This window comes from Triticum dicoccoides, chromosome 6A, assembly GCF_002162155.2.
Source record: "Triticum dicoccoides isolate Atlit2015 ecotype Zavitan chromosome 6A, WEW_v2.0, whole genome shotgun sequence".
NCBI classification, from domain to species: Eukaryota; Viridiplantae; Streptophyta; class Magnoliopsida; order Poales; family Poaceae; genus Triticum; species Triticum dicoccoides.
In genome coordinates, this window is record NC_041390.1 from 395,454,210 (window position 1) to 395,461,127 (window position 6,918).

The following is a 6,918-nucleotide window of genomic DNA, read 5'->3' on the forward strand; positions in this document are numbered from 1 at the left end:
CTCGCCTAAGTTTGAAAAAATCCTACCGAGTGGAGAGCAAACCTCCCACTCAGGGGCTTAGTTGCAGCCCAGTGTTCGCCTAAGTTTTAAAAAAAATCCTACCGAGTGGAGAGCGATCCTCCCACTCGGGGGCTTAGCTGCAGTCCAGCACTCGCCTAAGTTCTCTCACCTAGAGACTTAGCTGCAGTCTGGCACTCGCCTAAGTTTGAAAAAATCCTACCAAGTGGAGAGCAAACCTCCCACTCGGGGGCTTAGCTGCAGCCCAGTGCTCGCCTAAGTGTTTAAAAATCCTACCGAGTGGAGAGTATACCTCTCACTCGGAGGCTTAGCTACAGCCCAGTGCTCGCCTAAGTACAAGACTCGACCCAATCCGCGAGTCGACCGCTACCTTCTCCCTCGGAGCTGCGTCGCAAATACAAGATTATTCCGAGTGAAGATCAAGTTCCACTCGACGAATCAAACCGTGAAGATATCCAACGAGAAATCAAGTTCAGAAAAAGCCCAAAAGGTCCCAGACATCAAAGTACTCGAGCCCTCGGCTCGGCGGAGTTTAAACGGTTACAAATCCACTCGGCATCCCGAGGTAAATTCAAAGTTTTTCACTCCTCGGGAGGAGGACTGGAAGGGGCGACGAACTCATCCAAGTCGATCCCATCGGCGATACGGGTGGCAGCGGCGATGAAAGTCTCCATGAAGTCTTGAAAGTTGTGCTTCCTGGTATTTGCAACTTGGATGGCCGCCAGCTTTTCTTCTCGCGCCTCCTTGCAATGAACGCGGACCAGAGACAGAGCGACATCATCACCACATCTAGCAGAAGATTTCTTCCATTCCGCCACTCGACCTGGGACTTCGTTAAGTTGAGCCATCAGAGACTCGAGGTCGTTCTGAAGCGTCGTCCCAGGCCAGAGTGATGTGTCGATCTGCGACATTGCAACTTTCAGCCGAGCCAGATAATCAACGACGCTGGCAACACGAGACTCCAGTCGGAGCACGTTCATGGCAGCCTCGTCCTTCACAAGAGAGTTAACAGGGTCCAAGCTTGGCTCCACTCGACTGGTCTCCTCTTCAAAGTTCTGACAGAATTCTGCAAACACGATTCAAGAGTAAGACAGTGGCCCTATGCAGGATTGCCAAACTGCAAGACAGTCGGGGCAGAGTGATTACCTTCGAGCATGACGAACAACTTCTTGGCAAGTCCACCGAGATAAGCTTCCAGATCTTTTACCTTCCCCACCAGCTCACCCGCCTTGTCGTGCAGAGCCATCTTCTCCTTCTTCAGTCGACTGGCATCTTGATTAGCTGTCTCGAGAGCGGTTTTCAGTCTGGAGTTCTCCTGTTCAAGAGCTCCGACCGAAGCCAATTTCTCCTCTGCAAGCTTCGTTTTGCTTGAGGCCTCCTTCTGTGCCTCTGCAAGGTCTTGGTCCTTCTTCTTCAGAGCTTCCTCCAGTTTATCTGTGGCGCGTCGAGTGGAACCAACATCAAGAATGGAGAAGAAAGAAAAGCCACCCGTTAAGAATAGAGAACCTCACCAGCCATACCTTTCGCTTCTTCTTGCGCCTTCCTCAAATTCTCCTGAGCAAGCTTCAAGTTAAGGTTGAGCTGGATCTGCTGATTCTCCAACTCAGTATAGCGAGCTACAAGTTCGCAAGATTTCTGTAAAAAGGAAAATCAGTCGACAAACGTCCAAGATAAGTTGCTTCCGAGTAACTAAGAGACAATGATGACGTTTCTAAGACCACAGCCGAATCAAAAACATTCGACAGTAGTCTCGGGGACTACACCCAGTGGGTGCACTCAGTGTGCCCCCACTGGTTCGACCAAAAAAAAGTCGACTGCCCGTAGTCGACCGGATACAATTCCACTCGACCTGGCCCGACCAAACCGAGTGAAGAAATACAGCTACAGCAACACAATGTAAAGACTACAGTCGACTGCCAGCAGTCCACCGTAGTCTCGGGGACTACACCCAGTGGGTGCACTTAGCGTGCCCCCACTCGTCCAAAGGATTGGCAGACACACCCAGTGGGTGTACAGATACAGATACAAAAGATCTTCGGGAAAGAGACTCTTCAAACAGCATATCATAACAGACCAAGTGTCGAGTCGACTGACCTGGACGTTGCTCTGAAGAGCCGAACTCGCGTCATAGGCTGCTTGGCTGGCCTCCCGAGCCATCTTCACTTGCTCCATCATGATCCCCGCCTGGCGTATAGCCTCCTTTGCAGCAGCCGCTTGGTCCTCAGGGACGGGGTACGCAGCAAAAAGCGAAGATGGATCCGCAGTCGACGCCGAGGGCCGCGCACTCGCCAGAGGAACAACGAAGGTCACAGAAGCCTGAGTGGTGTCACCACCATCCCGAGCCACGGCCTCAGACGCCGGAGCGGATTGGGGGGTCTTGTCAGCCGACGCCCTCTTGTGCCTCCTCACTCTCAACGGACCGTCGTCGTCGTCATCCGGGAGGTCGATAACATGAGGAGGAGCTACAAGGAAAACATTCAATCGACCAGAGTAGCAATAAAGGTTCAGTCGACTCAAAGGCAGGACGTCAGCAATCGTACCAGGGTTGGAGGTAACAGCGTCCTCCATCTCTTGGTCGTCGTTCCTAGCGGAGACCTCAGAAGTAGCACCGCTGCAAATCTCGAAAGTCAATCAGTTGGTTCCGTGAATCGACCAAGGATCTGTCCACGGTCGACAAAGGAAAGCAAATCTTATTATTACCCGGAAATGGTAGGAACAGCTATCTTCATCTTGGGCAGAGCCTTGGGCGGCTTGGATGGCGTCACTCGTGGATGCTTGGGAGCCTTCCCAGTCAGCGGAGGAGAAGAGGTCCGAGAGCGTTTCGACGACTGCCCAACAGGAGCAGTCGCCTTGCCATGTTCCCGGGCTGGATCGTGGGTGAGCTTGGATCGCCCCTCCGGGCAGGGGGGTTCAACCTCCTCCTCCTCCCCTTCGCTGGAGAAGATGTCGTCGCCTCCCTCTCCCTCACCGTCGGACTCCCACTCGCCTTGGTCGTCCCCGCTCTCGCCTCCGCTCGCCTCCCCTTCCTCAGTCGACCCCTGTGCCCCGTTGGGCGTCGAGTATATCTCGGTGGTCGCCTGGAAAACAACAGGCAAGACGAAAGTCAATCGACTTATTCAAAGAAGACCAATGCAGAAGACAAGATATCAGTCGGGAGCACAAAGACATACCTGGTCCACCTCATACGAGTTGTCGAGTGGGGTTACCCTCCTGGCTCCTCGGGGGTTGTCTTTGTTCCCCGTGATGCTCGACAGCCACCCCTCCACCATCTCGTCGGTGACCTCCTCCGGGTGGACCCGAGTGGTGTCGTCAAGACCCAAATACAGCCACATCGGGTGGTCGCGGGCCTGGAGCGGTTGGATGCGCCTTTGAAGGAAGACCTCCAGCAGGTCCATACCAGTCACACCCTCGCGGACAAGCTCAACCACTCGACCTGCCAGCACCTTGACTTGGGCCTTTTCCTCCGGCGTGACTTTCAGAGAGGCAGGCTTCTCGGCTCGGTCGAGGGAAAAAAGAGGAAGACCATTCGACTGTCCTGGGGTCGCCTCGTCCTTGCAGTAGAACCAGGTCAACTGCCAGCCACGGACCGACTCCGGGAAGGTGATGGATGGAAAACAACTCTTCCCCCTTGTCTGGATTGCCAGGCCCCCGCACAGCTGGATCACCTGCGTCCTCTCGTCACTCGACTTAGCCTTCTTGACCGATTGATAACGACAGGTAAAGATGTGTTTGAAGAGTCCCTAATGGGGTCGACAACCCAAGAAAGCCTCACACATGGAGATGAAAGTAGCGAGGTAGACAATGGAGTTGGGAGTGAAGTGGTGGAGCTGCGCTCCGAAGAAATTCAGGAAACTCCGGAAGAAAGGATGGGGCGGCAGAGAAAACCCTCGGTAGATGTGGGTGGCTAGGAGCACGCACTCACCGTCGCGGGGTTGAGGTTCGATCTCTCCCCCCGGAAGACGCGCAGCTTTGTGGGAATGACTCCCCCCTCGACCATATCGTCGAGATCCTCTTGCCGGAGCACCGATGGCATCCAGTCGCCCTGGATCCAACCTTTGGGCAGAGCGGTCCTAGAGGAAGATCCGCCCCGAGCTGACCTCTTCCCTTTCCCCGCCGCCGCCGCCTTCTTCGCGCGCTCCAGAGCGGAGGTCTTGCTCTTCGTCATCGTCGCCGGCGAAGTCTCGCACGGGCCTGCTGCGTTGGGGTGGGAACGAAGATGGCGGAAGGACTTGCAAAGGGGGAGAGGCGGAAGAAAGGAGGAGAAGAGAGCGCACTGCTTGGAAACCCCGAGCCGGCGATTTATAAGGGACCGCTTCTGAGTGGCTGACTGGTAGGCCCAGCTATCCAGTCAAATCCCGCAGCAGACGTGCGCGCAGTACGTGGCGAAAAAGACGACGCAGGGATCGAGGAGCTTCCGCTTTATCGCTTCCAATTACTGCGACCGCTCCCATCCCGTGCACTTCCCAAAATCCGAATCTCACGACATCCGCGGGCCATAAAACAACTTGTCAAAACAGAAGACCCCGATCGCGCCGGCGCTCGGTATGTCACAAACAAAGAAATTCACTCGAGGAAGGCCTGGAATGGATCAAGGCGACTGAAAAAGGTTGGCAACGTCATCCGTGACGATTGACCCAAAACGAGGCGCTCACATAGCCCGAAGAACCAGTCGGAAAGATCTCCAACTCTTTCCCCACTCTAACCTCGATCCATTCGGGGGCTAATGATGAAGACATGTACCTAGGGTAGGGACACGGACCTGACCAAAGAGTCCTACCCTAGGACACCCCTAGGAGAAGTCACCTTTCAATCGACTTGAAGGTATCCCACTCGACGGGTTCAAGACACTCGACCAAGAAGCTATCACTCGACCATGAAGCCAACCACTCGACTGCCAGGAGACCTAAAGTCACTCCGCAGGCAAACGGTCGGCTGTTAAGTAGTCTTTATGATCATTATAGCACTTTATTAGGGACGTTACCAGAAACGCCCAATCTTAAATGTACCTTAAACCCTGCATTACTGAGGGCGGGAGGGGTCCGGCGAACTCTATATAAGCCACCCCCTCCTCAGTATGAAGGGTTCGCACCCCTGTAATCCATACACGCATAATCCAGTCGACCGCCTCCGGGCTCCGAGACGTAGGGCTATTACTTCCTCTGAGAAGGGCCTGAACTCGTAAACCTCGCGTGTAACAACTTCCCCATAGCTAAGATCTAGCCTCTCCATATTCACCCCCCTACATCACTGTCAGAGTTAGAACCACGACAACGGGTGCCGCACTCGGTGTTTCCATTCTTCACCGGAAATTTTACTCTCCATTTTTTGTACTACTACACCAAACGAGAAAACAATCGAGAGAAAGAGATCGAACTTGAGCTGGATCCGTGGGTGGCTATCTCGGTGGCCTAACTCGCCGGAGATGCCGGGAGAGCGGATGGCAGGGCCGTGATAGCAGAGGAGAGGAAAATAGGCAGGAACTAGCGGAGGCGAGCATGACCGAGCGAGAGGAATCCCTGGGGTCTTTATCAACAGACGCCCAGGCACAAGATGCACTTTGGATGATGGATGAGCAGAGCATTGTAGATGATGGTGTAGCATTGTAGATGATGATGATGATGGATGCACAGTGTCCGCCTATGCAGCAATAGTGACCAGGGTACGGCCGTCACGTTCGTGCGTGTCGAAGGGACGTCGTAGTTGACTTCGGGCAGCCGGCTTGCTGGAGAAGCCGGCCCCGGGCGCGAGTCAGAGCAGCCAACCCGGACAGGCGGGCACCCCGTCCGGCTCGCCGTCTTGGGACTACCCGGGGGTCATCCCCCGGACAAACAAATAAGTGGTAAGGATCACCCAATCACATACCAAATATCTGCGGGAAGAATAACTAAGAGCTACTTGAATTCTCACCTATAAACTCCTGAAACTTTTTGATTATGCAATCTGGTGTTGGGGATACAGGGAGGCACAATTTATATCACACAACTAACAAGCCCTACGCTCCAGCTGTATTCATCCGTCAACACATAACCAAGAAAACTTCGAAAATCGTGTACCTCAACCTTCGAAAAGCATCCATTATACGAGCTGTGGCAATACTCCCGAACTCCCTCCCCAGTACTGAGCGGCGTCGAGGTTATCTCACCACTAACTGCATAAAAGAGATTTTCGATGTCGGCGAACTCAGGTATTCCAGAACTGCAACGATAAAATTGTGACGACAACACCTCGGAGCTCAACTCCCCGGGACATTGGCACAACCCCTAAATGTCAGGAGGCACCAAGAACAATGTTCTTGTCACAGGAATATCGGAATGATCCCAAGATACCCGCGTGATCCTAAAAAAATAGTGAAAATGAGGAGAGGAAAGTCAAAACATCTACGTCAGGAGACCTCACCAGAGCGACGAAGGGGGCTGAGGAGTAAAAAGAATCCTACTCTCCGATATATATAATCCTAAGACTCAAAACATTTTTGTTCTAGACTCAACAACGTAAGTGATTCGATCAAGCAGGGGGCTCCTAAGTCGGGAATGGCTCTGATTACCAACTTGTAACGCCCAAGATGCGGCTATATCTCCCACGTGTCGGGGCACGACTTAGAGGCATAACCGCATTTTGGTTTTGTCGCAACAAGGGTCATCTTCACACAATCCCATGTAATGAACAAGTAAGTGATAAATAGTTGGCTTACAACCACCACATCACACAATGATCAAATAATTCATACAACATTCATAGTACACACATAGTCCGACTATGGATGAATCCAAAAGAAAAGAAGACAACCCCAAATGCTAAATCCCGATCGTCCCAACTGGGTGCCACTACTGATCATCAGGAAACGAAGCATAGTAACGACCAAGGTCCTCGTCGAACTCCCACTTGAGCTCGGTTGCATCA